Source organism: Leptodactylus fuscus, chromosome 3, assembly GCF_031893055.1.
Source record: "Leptodactylus fuscus isolate aLepFus1 chromosome 3, aLepFus1.hap2, whole genome shotgun sequence".
In the NCBI taxonomy this organism is placed as follows: domain Eukaryota; kingdom Metazoa; phylum Chordata; class Amphibia; order Anura; family Leptodactylidae; genus Leptodactylus; species Leptodactylus fuscus.
In genome coordinates, this window is record NC_134267.1 from 231506347 (window position 1) to 231525515 (window position 19169).

The following is a 19169-nucleotide window of genomic DNA, read 5'->3' on the forward strand; positions in this document are numbered from 1 at the left end:
CTCTCGTGGTCAAACAACAAAATGTCAGGTTATGAAAACACCAACTCAATTACACATTGCACATTCACTACACAGGGGCTGTTTCACCCTCTTACAGAGCGCATGCTTCGCATGTATGAGGCCCCGGTTTCAATCCCCGGCATCTCCATGTTTTGTGATAAACACCTACAAAAACATCAAAGATCCATAAAACTGATAAATGTGCAGGAATTCAGGAAACATCTGCCCGTATCCTATTAATATTATAAAGGTGTGAGTTTGGATGTTTGTGTGTTTGAATGTTCAGATGTTTGTTCCTCAATCACAGCCAAACGGCTGAATGGATTTTGGGGAAATTTCACACACACATACATATTGCCCAGGAAAAGGTAATAGGCTACTTTAAATGTGGGCCACTCACCCCAAATCGCCACCGTGACCCTCCAAAAAACCCTCTGGCACGGCTGTAGCAGCTGGCATTCTGCCAGCACTGGTCTGTGCACGCACCTCCTATTGGTGCATGGCAGGCTGTGGGCGGGTTCTGGAGCCAGGGCTGCGGCACCATAGGTTGGGGACTGAAGGTGGGCGTGCCGATTCAGCAGGGACACAGTGAGCAAGATGGCGGCAGCCCACATGGTCCCAGCGCCGTAGCTATCCCAGGCCACCTACACACTTCGCGGATGGCTAAGGAGGAGGCTGCTGCACCCGACACACCACATAACAGGTCAGTGCAGCAGGGACAGGGGGTTGGGGAGGGGGTGTCCCGGGGGAGGACAGCTTCATGTCCCCCCCCCCCCCTACATCACCCCAGTGTAGTTGGACTCACCTTGCCACACTCCCCCGCGGCTCATAGGTGTCGGGCGGCTGGCTGCGTATGGCAGGTAGGCTGCAATAGAGGCGCCGGTATTCTGCAATGCACTGTATAATACCGGCGGCTCTATTGCAGTCTATCTGCCTAGGATGTAATCAACTCAAACACAAAAACATTCATGTATCCACTTCAGCTTGTAAGCACATATTGGATACGGATCCTTGTAGACCAGGGCTCGGCTCCGCAGTGCAGCGAAAGACTAACAAGCCAGGAAAGCAGCGCAAGGCCCCTGCTCTGCCTCATATATGCCACAGGCAACCAGCCGCCCGACAACTATGTGCAGTGAGCGAGCGGAGAGAGTGGCGGGGGAGCGTGGCAAGGTGAGTCCAACTACACTGGGGCCGATGTAGGGGGGGACATGAAGCTGTGAGCAGAGATGGGAGGCAAGAAACTGGGGGAAGAGATGGGGGGACAAAAAACTGGGGGGACAAGAAACTGGGGGCAGAGATGGGGGGACAAGAAATATAAGCGGTTCAGCGCCACCGCCAACCCGCAGACGAAGTCGCGGGTAACTGCTAGTAGGGCATATGGTGCACTCCTACTGGGCCCTATGGTAGCGGGGGCCTCTTGGGACACCAGGACAGTCCCAGTTTACATCTGCTGTGAGGCCTTAGGAGGCAGATTGCTGAATCCAGGAGGGGGCAGCACTGAGAGCATTTGTTGGGGGAACCTGGCGAGATTTGTCTCATGAGATCTCCTGGTGGTTTCGTCCAGACCGGAAATGTGCAAAACGGAACTGCGGTACATGTCACTGAGCTGTTAGTGTCCTTGTGAACCCAATATAGACTAATGCACCTTCTATAGGGGATGTAGCTCAGGTAGCACTACTAATGTGTATAGTATGGGAGTATTATCCGTGTGCACTATATGGTGGTATTATTGTTTTGCACAGTGTGACAGTATCATTTATATTCACTCTATGTATTTAGTATTTGTTTGTAGGACAGTGTTATTTCGGTGTGCTGTATGTGGGCGCTGTATGGCTACATTATATCTGTATGGCGGTATTATTATTATATATTTCCACTTTACTAATCACATAATGATATCCAGTAGTATCAACACAATAGGGCTACACGTAGTATATTGTCTCAGGAATTGGAGTATTTGTAGAGGTTTCCCATAGGGGATGTAGCTCAGTCCCCGGCATCTCCATGTTTTGTACAGGTTTATCTAAATACAATAAAGATGACAAATTTCAGAGCTCAGGTGTCTGGATGTTCCTCAAATAACTGGATTTTGTCAAAAAATAAGCTTAAAAGTAAAAAGATTGTATCGTTCACCATCATATAATGTGGAAACATAAGCGCATGGTGGACAGTAGGGGGCAGTCAACTCATACACAAAAACATCCATGTACGCACTTCAACTTGTAGGGACATATTGGATACGGATCCTTGTAGACCAGGGCTCGGCTCCACAATGACAGGAGGTGCAAGATGTCGGGCACATGATAATTTATACTGGATTTCTGGCATATCACGTTGGTGGTAGGATGTGAAGTCACCAGATGCTGCAGGATCACCGGCAATGTATTCCTGTACATGTATTGTGCGGACTAGACTGCCCCCTAGTGTCCATCATTTTCTCTACAGACAAAAGGTTAAGCTCTTTTACATTAAATTCCGTCTTCGTATTATCCCCGAACATATTTCGTGTGACTTCCTGCCTGTATATCAGTTTTACTGACCTTTGATGTTTTGTAGTTCTTTGTCTCAAAAGATGGAGATGCCGGGGATTGAACCCGGGGCCTCATACATGCAAAGCATGCGCTCTACCACTGAGCTGCATCCCCTATACGACGTTCCTACTTATGCTCCCAATGCATCCGAGAAAAATAGTCGTGCTTACACTTCAGCCCTCCAGGGGGCCCTGTGCGTTGCATATCACATTGCTGTCAACCACGTCCCGACACGGTTCAGCCTCAGCTACATGATATGAGACCCATGGAGCCCCCTAGAGGACTGAAATGTAAGCAAAGGTGGCTGTGGGCAGCGGCAGGGATCGGTAACTAAATAGGGCCTAATACCTGCTGGGATTATTTCCCCTCAGTGCAGGGGCTCAATGGAACGTGTTGTTTCATCTCAGAATTGGGAACGTTAGTGGAATAGTTATACAGGGGATGTAGCTCAGTGGTAGAGCGCATGCTTTGCATGTATGAGGCCCCGGGTTCAATCCCCGGCATCCTCATGCCTTGTACAGGTTTATCTAAATACAATACAGATGCTACATTTCAGCGCTTAGGTGTCGGGATGATCCTCAAACCACTGGATTGTGTCAAAAAAATAAGCTTAAAAATAAAAGATTGTATCGTTCACCATCATATAATGTGGAAACATAAGCGCATTGTGGACAGTAGGGGGCAGTCAACTCAAACACAAAAACATCCATGTACGCACTTCAACTTGTTGAAACACAAAAGTGGTTTTTTTACGTGTACTGCGTAGTAGCACTACTAATGTGTATAGTATGGGAGTATTATCCGTGTGCACTATATGGTGGTATTATTGTATTGCACAGTGTGACAGTATCATTTATATGCACTCTATGTTTTTAGTATTTATTTGCAAGACAGTGTTATTTCGGTGTACTGTATGTGGGCGCTGTATGGCCACATTTTATCTATATGGCGGTATTATTATTATTATATATTTCCACTTTACTAATCACATAAGGATTTCCAGTAATAACAACACAATAGGGCTACATGTAGTATATTGTCTCTGGAATTGGAGTATTTTTAGAGGTTTTCGTATAGGGGATGTAGCTCAGTGGTAGAGCGCATGCTTCGCATGTATGAGGCCCCGGGTTCAATCCCCGGCATCTCCATGTTTTGTGATAAACAACTACAAAAATATCAAAGATCCAGAAAACTGATGAATGTGCAGGAATTCAGGAAACCTCTGCCCGTCTGTATTATAAAGGCTGAATATTATCTGTTCACCATTTTAGACTCCTATGTCGATAGTGACCACTAGGGGGCGGTGTAGCTGACACAATACATGTATAGAAATACATGGCCAGTGATGTAATAAATAGTCCTCCTTAGTGACTGCAAACTTGGACACAAAGGACCTGCGCTTGCCAAATGGATGAGTAAATATACGATTATTATTGAACAACACACTACGCGTTTCGGGCATAACTCTGCCCTTCTTCAGGTGTAAAAGTTCTTTACCGTCAGGCCAGGAGGCTTGTTAACCCGGCGGAAGGCAAGGTTCCATACACCCATACATACACCCGTGAGGTGTGAGGTACCCTGCAGCTGCATCCAATCCTGAGAGGGATCCTTGGCCAAGTGATCCCATCATCAACAAAACAGTTGTGTATGCACACTACCTAAAAGGTGAGCCTGTTTTTTGTCATCTGAAATTATCACTATCAGTACGATCTCCACTACGGGTTGCTCGGTGTTTCTTTTGTTTTTGAGATCTGAGAAAAATAGTCCTGCTATCTATCATTCGCTTACACTTCAGCCCTCCAGGGGGCCCTGTGTGTTGCATATCACGTCGCTGTCAACAACATCCTGACACTGTTCAGCCTCAGCTACATGATATTTGATGCATGGGGCCCCCTAAAGGACTGAAATGTAAGCAAAGGTGGCTGTGGGCAGCGGCAGAGATGTGTAACTAAATAGGGCCTAATACCTGCTGGGATTATTTCCCCTCAGTACAGGGGCTCAATGCAATGTGTTGTTTCATCTCAGAATTGGGAACATTAAAGGAATTGTTATGTAGGGGATGTAGCTCAGTGGTAGAGCGTGTGCTTTGCATGTATGAGGCCATGGGTTCAATCCCCGACACCTCCATGTTTTGTACAAGTTTATCTAAATACAATAAAGATGACAAATTTCAGAGCTCGGGTGTCTGGATGATCCTCAAACAACTGGATTTTGTCAAAAAACAAAAAGATTGTATCGTTCACCATCATATAATGTGGAAACATAAGTTCATGTTGGACAGTAGGGGGCAGTCAACTCATACACAAAAACATCCATGTACGCACTTCGACTTGTTGAAACACAAAAGTGTTTTTTTTACGTGTACTGCGTAGTAGCACTACTAATGTGTATAGTATGGGAGTATTATCCGTGTGCACTATATAGTGGTATTATTGTTTTGCACAGTGTGACAGTATCATTTATATGCACTCTATGTTTTTAGTATTTATTTGTAGGACAGTGTTATTTCGGTGTACTGTATGTGGGCGCTGTATGGCTACATTATATCTGTATGGCGGTATTATTATTATGTATTTCCACTTTACTAATCACATAATGATTAGAGATGAGCGAACAGTGTTCTATCGAACTCATGTTCGATCAGATATTAGGCTGTTCGGCATGTTCGAATCGAATCGAACACCGCGTGGTAAAGTGCGCCATTACTCGATTCCCCTCCCACCTTCCCTGGCGCCTTTTTTGCTCCAATAACAGCGCAGGGTAGGTGGGACAGGAACTACGACACCGGTGACGTTGAGAAAAGTAGGCAAAACCCATTGGCTGCCGAAAACATGTGACCTCTAATTTAAAAGAACAGCGCCGCCCAGGTTCGCGTCATTCTGAGCTTGCAATTCACCGAGGACGGAGGTTTCCGTCCAGCTAGCTAGGGCTTAGATTCTGGGTAGGCAGGGACAGGCTAGGATAGGAAGGAGAAGACAACCACAACAGCTCTTATAAGAGCTAAATTCCAGGGAGAAGCTTGTCAGTGTAACGTGGCACTGACGGGCTCAATCGCCGCAACCCAGCTTTCCCAGGATCCTGAATGGAATACACTGTCAGTGTATTCCCGTATACCCGATATATACCCCCGATACCCGTTCCAACGGTGTGCCCCCCCACCTTCACCCCAGAAATACCCTGCAAGTCCCCTAGCAATAGAATTGGGGCTATATACACCCACTATTTTTGCTACTGCCATATAGTGCCATTGTCTGACTGGGAATTCAAAGAATATATTGGGCTTACATATAACTTCAATTCCAGGGAGAAGCTTGTCAGTGTAACGTGGCACTGACGGGCTCAATCGCCGCAACCCAGCTTTCCCAGGATCCTGAATGGAACACACTGACAGTGTATTCCCGTATACCCCATATATACACCCCAAATCACCGTTCCAACGGTGTGCCCCCCCACCTTCACCTCAGAAATACCCTGCAAGTCCCCTAGCAATAGAATTGGGGCTATATACACCCACTATTTTTGCTACTGGTATATAGTGCCATTGTCTGACTGGGAATTCAAAGAATATATTGGGGTTACGTGCACCCACAATTTTTACTACTGGTATACAGTGCCATTGTCTGACTGGGAATTCAAAGAATATATTGGGGTTATAAATACCCTCATTTCTTGCTACTGGTATATAGTGCCATTGTCTGACTGGGAATTCAAAGAATATATTGGGGTTACATGCACCCACAATTTTTACTACTGGTATACAGTGCCAGTTTCTGACTGGGAATTCAAAGAATATATTGGGGTTACGTGCACCCACAATTTTTACTACTGGTATACAGTGCCATTGTCAGACTGGGAATTCAAAGAATATATTGGGGTTACGTGCACCCACAATTTTTACTACTGGTATATAGTGCCAATTTCTAACTGGGAATTCAAAATGCGCAAGGCTCCCGGAAAGGGACGTGGACGAGGCCGTGGGCGAGGTCGGGGGAATGGTTCTGGGGAGCAAGGTAGCAGTGAAGCCACAGGGCGTCCCGTGCCTACTCCTGTGGGGCAGCAAGCATTGCGCCACTCCACAGTGCCAGGGTTGCTTGCCACATTAACTAAACTGCAGGGTACAAACCTTAGTAGGCCCGAGAACCAGGAACAGGTCTTGCAATGGCTGTCAGAGAACGCTTACAGCACATTGTCCAGCAGCCAGTCAGACTCTGCCTCCTCTCCTCCTATTACCCAACAGTCTTGTCCTCCTTCCTCCCAAAATTCCCAAGCTTCACAGAACAATAACCCCAACTGTCCCTGCTCCCCAGAGCTGTTCTCCGCTCCTTTCATTGTCCCTCAACCTGCCTCTCCACGTCACGATTCCACGAACCTAACAGAGGAGCATCTGTGTCCAGATGCTCAAACACTAGAGTCTCCTCCATCTCCGTTCGATTTGGTGGTGGATGACCAGCAACCCACCCTCATCGACGATGATGTGACGCAGTTGCCGTCAGGGCATCCAGTTGACTGGCGCATTGTGCGGGAGGAGGAGATGAGACAGGAGTTGGAAGAGGAAGTGGTGGATGATGAGGACACTGACCCGACCTGGACAGGGGGGATGTCAAGCGGGGAAAGTAGTGTGGATGTTGAGGCAAGTGCAGCACCAAAAAGGGTAGCTAGAGGCAGAGGCAGAGGTCAGCAGCTTAGGCAAAGCCAGGCCACACCCGGAATCTCCCAAGATGTTCCAGTTCGTACCCAGCCCCGAAAAACTCCCACCTCGAGGGCACGTTTCTCGAAGGTGTGGAGTTTTTTCAAGGAATGCGCCGAGGACAGATATAGTGTTGTCTGCACAATTTGCCTCTCGAAATTGATTAGGGGCTCTGAGAAGTGCAACCTGTCCACCACTTCAATGCGCCGTCATTTGGAATCCAAGCACTGGAATCAGTGGCAGGCAGCAACGGCAGGACAAAGGCCGCCTGCCGTTCACGCCACTGCCACTGCCTCTGCCACTGCCTCTGCCTCTGCCACTGCCACTGCTGACTGTGCTGGCGATGCACTCCAGAGGACGAGCCAGGACACCACTTCATCTGCCTCCACCACTTTGTTGACTTCTCCCTCATCCTCCCCTGTTCCTGTCTTATCTCCTTCTCCTGCACCATCAAAGGCACCATCAGGCGCTTCTTTACAACAACCCACCATCTCTCAGACATTGGAGCGGCGGCAGAAATACACTGCTAACCACCCACACGAGCAAGCCTTGAACGCCAACATCGCTAAACTGCTGGCCCAGGAGATGTTGGCGTTCCGGCTTGTTGAAACTCCCGCCTTCCTGGACCTGATGGCAACTGCGGCACCTCGCTATGCCGTCCCTAGCCGTCACTACTTCTCCCGGTGTGCCGTCCCCGCCTTGCACCAGCACGTGTCACTCAACATCAGGCGGGCCCTTAGTTCCGCGCTTTGCACAAAGGTCCACTTGACCACCGACGCGTGGACAAGTGCATGCGGACAGGGACGCTACATTTCACTGACGGCACACTGGGTGAATGTAGTTGAGGCTGGGACTGCTTCCCAAACTGGCCCGGTGTACCTCGTCTCCCCGCCTAACATTCCTGGCAGGGACACGAGAAGAACACCCCCCTCCTCCTCCTCCTCTACCGCCTCCTCCTCCGCCACCGCCTCCTCCTCCGCCACCGCCTCCTCCTCCGCTGTTAGATTGACCCCAGCTACGAGTTGGAAACGTTGCAGCACTGGCGTTGGTAGACGTCAGCAGGCTGTGCTGAAGCTGATCAGCTTGGGGGACAGACAGTACACTGCCTCCGAGGTGAGGGATGCCCTCCTCGATGAGACGGCAATATGGTTTGAGCCGCTGCACCTGGGCCCAGGCATGGTCGTTTGTGATAACGGCCGGAACCTGGTAGCAGCTCTGGAGCTTGCCGGACTCCAACATGTTCCATGCCTGGCTCACGTCTTCAACCTAGTGGTGCAACGTTTCCTAAAGAGCTACCCCAATGTTCCAGAGCTACTGGTGAAAGTGCGGCGCATGTGCGCCCACTTTCGCAAGTCGACAGTAGCCGCTGCTAGCTTAAAATCTCTCCAGCAACGCCTGCATGTGCCACAACACCGGCTTTTGTGCGACGTCCCCACACGCTGGAACTCAACGTTTCAGATGTTGAATAGAGTGGTTGAGCAGCAGAGACCTTTGATGGAATACCAGCTACAAAACCCTAGGGTGCCACAAAGTCAGCTGCCTCAGTTTCTCATCCATGAGTGGCCATGGATGAGAGACCTTTGTGACATCCTACGGGTGTTTGAGGAGTCCACAAGGAGGGTGAGCTCTGAGGATGCGATGGTGAGCCTTACAATCCCGCTCTTGTGTGTTCTGAGAGAATCCCTGATTGACATCAGGGATAACTCAGATCACACAGAGGAGTTAGGGATAGCATCCGATCCGTCACAGCTGGAGAGTAGGTCCACACATCTGTCCGCTTCACTGCGTTTAATGGAGGAGGAGGAGGAGGAGGAGGAGGAGGGGGAGGAGGAAGAAGAGTTGTCCGATGATGTGATGGTGATACAGGAGGCTTCCGGGAAACTTCGAATCGTCCCATTGTTGCAGCGCGGATGGGTAGACATGGAGGATGAGGAGGAAATGGAGATTGAACTTTCCGGTGGGGCCAGAGGAGTCATGCCAACTAACACTGTGGCAGACATGGCTGAGTTCATGTTGGGGTGCTTTACAACCGACAAGCGTATTGTCAAAATCATGGAGGACAACCAGTACTGGATCTTTGCTATCCTTGACCCCCGGTATAAAAACAACATCTCGTCTTTTATTCCGGTAGAGGGGAGGGCCAATCGCATCAATGCTTGCCACAGGCAATTGGTGCAGAATATGATGGAGATGTTTCCAGCATGTGACGTTGGCGGCAGGGAGGGCAGTTCCTCCAGTAGGCGACCAAGTTCTCACCGGTCCACACAAACGAGGGGCACACTGTCTAAGGTCTGGGACACCTTGATGGCACCCCCTCGCCAAAGTGCCGCCACGGAGGGTCCTAGTGTCACCAGGCGTGAGAAGTATAGGCGCATGTTGCGGGAATACCTTTCCGACCACAGCCCTGTCCTCTCCGACCCCTCTGCGCCCTACACGTATTGGGTGTCGAAGTTGGACCTGTGGCTTGAACTTGCCCTATATGCCTTGGAGGTGTTGTCCTGTCCTGCCGCCAGCGTCCTATCTGAGAGGGTGTTCAGTGCAGCCGGTGGCATCATCACTGACAAGCGCACCCGTCTGTCAGCTGAGAGTGCCGACCGGCTCACTTTGATAAAAATGAACCACCACTGGATAGAGCCTTCATTTTTGGGCCCACCTGTGTAAAGCACCCCAACATGAAACTCCATGTCTGTACTCAACCTCTCCAATTCCTCCGCATCCTCATACTCATCCACCATAAGCGTTGCACAATTCTGCTAATACTAGGCTCCCTCCACCCTGATTTCCCCCAACTCTGCTGGTTAGAGGCTCCCTCCACCCTGCTTTCCCACAACTCTGCTGGTTAGAGGCTCCCTCCACCCTGATTTCCACCAACTCTGCTGGTTAGAGGCTCCCTCCACCATGAATTGGTCCAAACTGGGCTGTTTAGCGGCTCCCTCCACCATGAATTGGTCCAAACTGGGGTTTTTAGAGGCTCCCTCCACCATGAATTGGTCCAAACTGGGCTGTTTAGAGGCTCCCTCCACCATGAATTGGTCCAAACTGGGGTTTTTAGAGGCTCCCTCCACCATGAATTGGTCCAAACTGGGCTGGTTAGAGGCTCCCTCCACCATGAATTTGCCCAAACTGGCCTGTTTAGAGGCTCCCTCCACCATGAATTTGCCCAAACTGGCCTGTTTAGAGGCTCCCTCCACCATGAATTGGTCCAAACTGGGGTTTTTAGAGGCTCCCTCCACCATGAATTGGTCCAAACTGGGGTTTTTAGAGGCTCCCTCCACCATGAATTGGTCCAAACTGGGGTTTTTAGAGGCTCCCTCCACCATGAATTTGCCCAAACTGAGCTGTTTAGAGGCTCCCTCCACCATGAATTGGTCCAAACTGGGGTTTTTAGAGGCTCCTTCTCCACCATGAATTGGTCCAAACTGGGGGTTTTTAGAGGCTCCCTCCACCATGAATTTGCCCAAACTGGGCTGTTTAGAGGCTCCCTCCACCATGAATTGGTCCAAACTGGGGTTTTTAGAGGCTCCCTCCACCATGAATTGGTCCAAACTGGGCTGGTTAGAGGCTCCCTCCACCATGAATTTGCCCAAACTGGGCTGTTTAGAGGCTCCCTCCACCATGAATTGGTCCAAACTGGGGTTTTAGAGGCTCCCTCCACCATGAATTGGTCCAAACTGGGGTTTTTAGAGGCTCCCTCCACCATGAATTGGTCCAAACTGGGCTGTTTAGAGGCTCCCTCCACCATGAATTGGTCCAAACTGGGGTTTTTAGAGGCTCCCTCCACCATGAATTGGTCCAAACTGGGCTGTTTAGAGGCTCCCTCCACCATGAATTGGTCCAAACTGGGGTTTTTAGAGGCTCCCTCCACCATGAATTGGTCCAAACTGGGGTTTTTAGAGGCTCCCTCCACCATGAATTTGCCCAAACTGGGCTGTTTAGAGGCTCCCTCCACCATGAATTTGCCCAAACTGGGCTGTTTAGAGGCTCCCTCCACCATGAATTGGTCCAAACTGGGGTTTTTAGAGGCTCCCTCCACCATGAATTGGTCCAAACTGGGGGTTTTTAGAGGCTCCCTCCACCATGAATTTGCCCAAACTGGGCTGTTTAGAGGCTCCCTCCACCATGAATTTGCCCAAACTGGGCTGTTTAGAGGCTCCCTCCACCATGAATTGGTCCAAACTGGGGTTTTTAGAGGCTCCCTCCACCATGAATTGGTCCAAACTGGGGGTTTTTAGAGGCTCCCTCCACCATGAATTTGCCCAAACTGGGCTGTTTAGAGGCTCCCTCCACCATGAATTGGTCCAAACTGGGGTTTTTAGAGGCTCCCTCCACCATGAATTGGTCCAAACTGGGGGTTTTTAGAGGCTCCCTCCACCATGAATTTGCCCAAACTGGGCTGTTTAGAGGCTCCCTCCACCATGAATTGGTCCAAACTGGGCTGGTTAGAGGCTCCCTCCACCATGAATTTGCCCAAACTGGGGTTTTTAGAGGCTCCCTCCATCATGAATTGGTCCAAACTGGAGTTTTTAGAGGCTCCCTCCACCATGAATTGGTCCAAACTGGGGTTTTTAGAGGCTCCCTCCACCATGAATTGGTCCAAACTGGGGTTTTTAGAGGCTCCCTCCACCATGAATTTGCCCAAACTGGGCTGTTTAGAGGCTCCCTCCACCATGAATTTGCCCAAACTGGGCTGTTTAGAGGCTCCCTCCACCATGAATTGGTCCAAACTGGGGTTTTTAGAGGCTCCCTCCACCATGAATTGGTCCAAACTGGGGGTTTTTAGAGGCTCCCTCCACCATGAATTTGCCCAAACTGGGCTGTTTAGAGGCTCCCTCCACCATGAATTGGTCCAAACTGGGGTTTTTAGAGGCTCCCTCCACCATGAATTGGTCCAAACTGGGGGTTTTTAGAGGCTCCCTCCACCATGAATTGGTCCAAACTGGGGTTTTTAGAGGCTCCCTCCACCATGAATTGGTCCAAACTGGGCTGTTTAGAGGCTCCCTCCACCATGAATTGGTCCAAACTGGGGTTTTTAGAGGCTCCCTCCACCATGAATTGGTCCAAACTGGGCTGTTTAGAGGCTCCCTCCACCATGAATTGGTCCAAACTGGGGTTTTTAGAGGCTCCCTCCACCATGAATTGGTCCAAACTGGGGTTTTTAGAGGCTCCCTCCACCATGAATTTGCCCAAACTGGGCTGTTTAGAGGCTCCCTCCACCATGAATTTGCCCAAACTGGGCTGTTTAGAGGCTCCCTCCACCATGAATTTGTCCAAACTGGGGTTTTTAGAGGCTCCCTCCACCATGAATTGGTCCAAACTGGGGGTTTTTAGAGGCTCCCTCCACCATGAATTTGCCCAAACTGGGCTGTTTAGAGGCTCCCTCCACCATGAATTTGCCCAAACTGGGCTGTTTAGAGGCTCCCTCCACCATGAATTGGTCCAAACTGGGGTTTTTAGAGGCTCCCTCCACCATGAATTGGTCCAAACTGGGGGTTTTTAGAGGCTCCCTCCACCATGAATTTGCCCAAACTGGGCTGTTTAGAGGCTCCCTCCACCATGAATTGGTCCAAACTGGGGTTTTTAGAGGCTCCCTCCACCATGAATTGGTCCAAACTGGGGGTTTTAGAGGCTCCCTCCACCATGAATTTGCCCAAACTGGGCTGTTTAGAGGCTCCCTCCACCATGAATTTGCCCAAACTGGGCTGTTTAGAGGCTCCCTCCACCATGAATTGGTCCAAACTGGGGTTTTTAGAGGCTCCCTCCACCATGAATTGGTCCAAACTGGGGGTTTTTAGAGGCTCCCTCCACCATGAATTTGCCCAAACTGGGCTGTTTAGAGGCTCCCTCCACCATGAATTGGTCCAAACTGGGTTTTTTAGAGGCTCCCTCCACCATGAATTGGTCCAAACAGGGGTTTTTAGAGGCTCCCTCCACCATGAATTGGTCCAAACTGGGGTTTTTAGAGGCTCCCTCCACCATGAATTTGCCCAAACTGAGCTGTTTAGAGGCTCCCTCCACCATGAATTTGCCCAAACTGGGCTGTTTAGAGGCTCCCTCCACCATGAATTGGTCCAAACTGGGGGTTTTAGAGGCTCCCTCCACCATGAATTGGTCCAAACTGGGGTTTTTAGAGGCTCCCTCCACCATGAATTGGTCCAAACTGGGCTGTTTAGAGGCTCCCTCCACCATGAATTGGTCCAAACTGGGGTTTTTAGAGGCTCCCTCCACCATGAATTGGTCCAAACTGGGCTGTTTAGAGGCTCCCTCCACCATGAATTGGTCCAAACTGGGTTTTTTAGAGGCTCCCTCCACCATGAATTGGTCCAAACTGGGCTGGTTAGAGGCTCCCTCCACCATGAATTTGCCCAAACTGGGGTTTTAGAGGCTCCCTCCATCATGAATTGGTCCAAACTGGAGTTTTTAGAGGCTCCCTCCACCATGAATTGGTCCAAACTGGGGTTTTTAGAGGCTCCCTCCACCATGAATTGGTCCAAACTGGGGTTTTTAGAGGCTCCCTCCACCATGAATTTGCCCAAACTGGGCTGTTTAGAGGCTCCCTCCACCATGAATTTGCCCAAACTGGGCTGTTTAGAGGCTCCCTCCACCATGAATTGGTCCAAACTGGGGTTTTTAGAGGCTCCCTCCACCATGAATTGGTCCAAACTGGCTGTTTAGAGGCTCCCTCCACCATGAATTGGTCCAAACTGGGGTTTTTAGAGGCTCCCTCCACCATGAATTGGTCCAAACTGGGGTTTTTAGAGGCTCCTCCACCATGAATTGGTCCAAACTGGGGTTTTTAGAGGCTCCCTCCACCATGAATTTGCCCAAACTGGGCTGTTTAGAGGCTCCCTCCACCATGAATTGGTCCAAACTGGGGTTTTTAGAGGCTCCCTCCACCATGAATTGGTCCAAACTGGGGGTTTTTAGAGGCTCCCTCCACCATGAATTGGTCCAAACTGGGGTTTTTAGAGGCTCCCTCCACCATGAATTTGCCCAAACTGAGGCTGTTTAGAGGCTCCCTCCACCATGAATTGGTCCAAACTGGGGTTTTTAGAGGCTCCCTCCACCATGAATTGGTCCAAACTGGGGTTTTTAGAGGCTCCCTCCACCATGAATTTGTCCCAAACTGAGCTGTTTAGAGGCTCCCTCCACCATGAATTGGTCCAAACTGGGTTTTTTAGAGGCTCCCTCCACCATGAATTGGTCCAAACTGGGCTGGTTAGAGGCTCCCTCCACCATGAATTGCCCAAACTGGGCTGTTTAGAGGCTCCCTCCACCATGAATTGGTCCAAACTGGGGTTTTTAGAGGCTCCCTCCACCATGAATTGTCCAAACTGGGGTTTTTAGAGGCTCCCTCCACCATGAATTGGTCCAAACTGGGCTGTTTAGAGGCTCCCTCCACCATGAATTGGTCCAAACTGGGGTTTTTAGAGGCTCCCTCCACCATGAATTGGTCCAAACTGGGCTGTTTAGAGGCTCCCTCCACCATGAATTGGTCCAAACTGGGGTTTTTAGAGGCTCCTCCACCATGAATTGGTCCAAACTGGGGTTTTTAGAGGCTCCCTCCACCATGAATTTGCCCAAACTGGGCTGTTTAGAGGCTCCCTCCACCATGAATTTGCCCAAACTGGGCTGTTTAGAGGCTCCCTCCACCATGAATTGGTCCAAACTGGGGTTTTTAGAGGCTCCCTCCACCATGAATTGGTCCAAACTGGGGGTTTTTAGAGGCTCCCTCCACCATGAATTTGCCCAAACTGGGCTGTTTAGAGGCTCCCTCCACCATGAATTTGCCCAAACTGGGCTGTTTAGAGGCTCCCTCCACCATGAATTGGTCCAAACTGGGGTTTTTAGAGGCTCCCTCCACCATGAATTGGTCCAAACTGGGGGTTTTTAGAGGCTCCCTCCACCATGAATTTGCCCAAACTGGGGCTGTTTAGAGGCTCCCTCCACCATGAATTGGTCCAAACTGGGGTTTTTAGAGGCTCCCTCCACCATGAATTGGTCCAAACTGGGGGGTTTTTAGAGGCTCCCTCCACCATGAATTTGCCCAAACTGGGCTGTTTAGAGGCTCCCTCCACCATGAATTGGTCCAAACTGGGTTTTTTAGAGGCTCCCTCCACCATGAATTGGTCCAAACTGGGGTTTTTAGAGGCTCCCTCCACCATGAATTTGCCCAAACTGAGCTGTTTAGAGGCTCCCTCCACCATGAATTGGTCCAAACTGGGGTTTTTAGAGGCTCCCTCCACCATGAATTGGTCCAAACTGGGGTTTTTAGAGGCTCCCTCCACCTTGAATTTGCCCAAACTGGGCTGTTTAGAGGCTCCCTCCACCATGAATTGGTCCAAACTGGGGGTTTTTAGAGGCTCCCTCCACCATGAATTGGTCCAAACTGGGGGTTTTTAGAGGCTCCCTCCACCATGAATTTGCCCAAACTGGGCTGTTTAGAGGCTCCCTCCACCATGAATTGGTCCAAACTGGGGTTTTTAGAGGCTCCCTCCACCATGAATTGGTCCAAACTGGGGGTTTTTAGAGGCTCCCTCCACCATGAATTTGCCCAAACTGGGCTGTTTAGAGGCTCCCTCCACCATGAATTGGTCCAAACTGGGGTTTTTAGAGGCTCCCTCCACCATGAATTGGTCCAAACTGGGGGTTTTTAGAGGCTCCCTCCACCATGAATTTGCCCAAACTGGGCTGTTTAGAGGCTCCCTCCACCATGAATTGGTCCAAACTGGGTTTTTTAGAGGCTCCCTCCACCATGAATTGGTCCAAACTGGGGTTTTTAGAGGCTCCCTCCACCATGAATTGGTCCAAACTGGGGTTTTTAAAGGCTCCCTCCACCATGAATTTGCCCAAACTGAGCTGTTTAGAGGCTCCCTCCACCATGAATTGGTCCAAACTGGGGTTTTTAGAGGCTCCCTCCACCATGAATTGGTCCAAACTGGGGGTTTTTAGAGGCTCCCTCCACCATGAATTGGTCCAAACTGGGGGTTTTTAGAGGCTCCCTCCACCATGAATTTGCCCAAACTGGGCTGTTTAGAGGCTCCCTCCACCATGAATTGGTCCAAACTGGGGTTTTTAGAGGCTCCCTCCACCATGAATTTGCCCAAACTGGGCTGTTTAGAGGCTCCCTCCATCATGAATTGGTCCAAACTGGGGTTTTTAGAGGCTCCCTCCACCATGAATTGGTCCAAACTGGGGGTTTTTAGAGGCTCCCTCCACCATGAATTTGCCCAAACTGGGCTGTTTAGAGGCTCCCTCCATCATGAATTGGTCCAAACTGGGGTTTTTAGAGGCTCCCTCCACCATGAATTGGTCCAAACTGGGCTGTTTAGAGGCTCCCTCCACCATGAATTGGTCCAAACTGGGGTTTTTAGAGGCTCCCTCCACCATGAATTGGTCCAAACTGGGCTGGTTAGAGGCTCCCTCCACCATGAATTTGCCCAAACTGGGGTTTTTAGAGGCTCCCTCCATCATGAATTGGTCCAAACTGGGGTTTTTAGAGGCTCCCTCCACCATGAATTTGTCCAAACTGGGGTTTTTAGAGGCTCCCTCCACCATGAATTGGTCCAAACTGGGGGTTTTTAGAGGCTCCCTCCACCATGAATTGGTCCAAACTGGGGTTTTTAGAGGCTCCCTCCACCATGAATTGGTCCAAACTGGGGTGTTTAGAGGCTCCCTCCACCATGAATTGGTCCAAACTGGGGTTTTTAGAGGCTCCCTCCACCATGAATTGGTCCAAACTGGGCTGGTTAGAGGCTCCCTCCACCATGAATTTGCCCAAACTGGGGTTTTTAGAGGCTCCCTCCATCATGAATTGGTCCAAACTGGGGTTTTTAGAGGCTCCCTCCACCATGAATTGGTCCAAACTGGGGTTTTTAGAGGCTCCCTCCACCATGAATTGGTCCAAACTGGGTTTTTTAGAGGCTCCCTCCACCATGAATTGGTCCAAACTGGGGTTTTTAGAGGCTCCCTCCACCATGAATTTGCCCCAACTCTGCTGGTTAGAGGCTCAATCCACCCTGATTTTCAAAACAAATGTTGGTGCCAACCTCAACTTACTACAAGGGCCAAATTCACTGCTGGTGACAAGCTCTCCTCACTGCAAGTGCCAAATACACATGTTTCAAGGTGTTTTCCTACTGTCAGAGAGGTGGTATTGAGTGTGTAAAGTGTGTAGTTGTTAGGCTGTGATGTTGGGATAATAGAGGGTCTTTGGTGTGTTAGATGCCCCCAGACATGCTTCCCCTGCTGTCCCAGTGTCATTCCAGAGGTGTTGGCATCATTTCCTGTGGTGTCATAGTGGACTTGGTGACCCTCCAGACACGGATTTGGGTTTCCCCCTTAACGAGTATATGTTCCCCATAGACTATAATGGGGTTCGAAACCCGTTCGAACACACGAACATTGAGCGGCTGTTCGATTCGAATTTCGAACCTCGAACATTTTAGTGTTCGCTCATCTCTAATAATGATATCCAGTAGTATCAACACAATAGGGCTACACGTAGTATATTGTCTCAGGAATTGGAGTATTTGTAGAGGTTTCCTGTAGGGGATGTAGCTCAGTGGTAGAGCGCATGCTTCGCATGTATGAGGCCCCGGGTTCAATCCCCGGCATCTCCATGTTATGTGATAAACAACTACAAAAACATCAAAGATCCAGAAAACTGAGGAATGTGCAGGGATTCAGGAAACATCTGCCCGTCTGTATTATAAAGGCTGAATATTATCTGTTCACCATTTTAGAAGCCTATGTCAATAGTGAACACTAGGGGGCGGTGTAGCTAACACAATACATGTATAGAAATATCCAGTAGTATCAGCACAATAGGGCTACACGTAGTATATTGTCTCAGCAATTGGAGGATTTATAGAGGTTTCCTATAGGGGATGTAGCTCAGTGGTAGAGCGCATGCTTTGCATGTATGAGGCCCCGGGTTCAATCCCCGGCATCTCCATGTTTTGTCTTACATAACAATCACTAAAAACATGAATTTGTTCAACTTTAAGCAGAAATATCTGGATGTGATCCAAGAAACTGTAATATCTGATAAAGCAAGTATCAGAATATCCTTCACTGTCATGTGCAGTATTCCTAAAGATGTATACATAATGTGGCCAGTAGGTGGCAGTCCGCTCATACACAGAAACATCCAGGTATCTCCTTGTTATGTGATAAACAACTACAAAAACATCAAAGATCCATAAAACTGATAAATGTGCCGGAATTCACAAGATGTCTGTCTGGACGTAACGCAAAGGACGGATTCAACTATCAAAATGTCATCCTGCATTTACGAATCCCCAGTACAGTCAGTGCTGGACACTAGAGGGCAGTATAGTCAGCACAATACACTGCCTGTGGTATAATGAACAGACATTTTTATTTATATAGGGCCCATCATATTCCTCCATATAACATTGACAGCCCTGCTGCCTCCACTTCTGCTTCAGCCCTCCAGGGAGCCCCGTCTGTCCCACATGATGTCAATGTTTCCTATTGGGCCCAGTCTTTACCAGTTCTGTCCATGGTTACAGACCTAAAATGTAGACAGAATTTTTTTCTGCCCTTTTGTATTTGGAGATGCTGGATCTGTGTATGTAGATATAGATATATCTGAAGACGGATACTGAGTGTGACATCTATAAAATAATACCGCCAATATAATAGAATAAATTAATCGAAAGTTACAGGAGGAGACGTAACAAGGAAATCCAGTATAAAATATCACGTGTCAGACATCTTGCACCGAGCCCTGGTCTACAAGGATCTGTGCCCAATATGTCCATACAGAAGCTGATCTCATCCTTGTGTGTTTCTGTGTATGAGCAGACTGCCACCTACTGGACACTTTATGCCTATATCTCTACAATATAGTATATGGTGTGAAGGATATTTTGATACTTGGTTTATCAGTTAACCGGTTAAGGACCGGGCCCAAAAGTATGTTAAAG

General features: G+C 49.2%; 6 non-coding genes across 6 annotated transcripts; 5 read left to right on the forward strand and 1 right to left on the reverse strand.

Annotated features, from left to right (window-relative positions):
• Positions 1-2573: 2573 nt before the first annotated feature.
• Positions 2574-2645, reverse strand: TRNAA-UGC (transfer RNA alanine (anticodon UGC)). The gene has a single exon. It is a non-coding gene; the product is annotated as a tRNA-Ala (tRNA).
• A 323-nt stretch (positions 2646-2968) lies between these two features.
• On the forward strand, positions 2969-3040 carry TRNAA-UGC (transfer RNA alanine (anticodon UGC)). Its single transcript has one exon. It is a non-coding gene; the product is annotated as a tRNA-Ala (tRNA).
• Positions 3041-3607: 567 nt separating this feature from the next.
• On the forward strand, positions 3608-3679 carry TRNAA-CGC (transfer RNA alanine (anticodon CGC)). Its single transcript has one exon. It is a non-coding gene; the product is annotated as a tRNA-Ala (tRNA).
• A 907-nt stretch (positions 3680-4586) lies between these two features.
• On the forward strand, positions 4587-4658 carry TRNAA-UGC (transfer RNA alanine (anticodon UGC)). The gene has a single exon. It is a non-coding gene; the product is annotated as a tRNA-Ala (tRNA).
• A 13107-nt stretch (positions 4659-17765) lies between these two features.
• Positions 17766-17837, forward strand: TRNAA-CGC (transfer RNA alanine (anticodon CGC)). Its single transcript has one exon. It is a non-coding gene; the product is annotated as a tRNA-Ala (tRNA).
• Positions 17838-18100: 263 nt separating this feature from the next.
• Positions 18101-18172, forward strand: TRNAA-UGC (transfer RNA alanine (anticodon UGC)). The gene has a single exon. It is a non-coding gene; the product is annotated as a tRNA-Ala (tRNA).
• Positions 18173-19169: the final 997 nt, after the last annotated feature.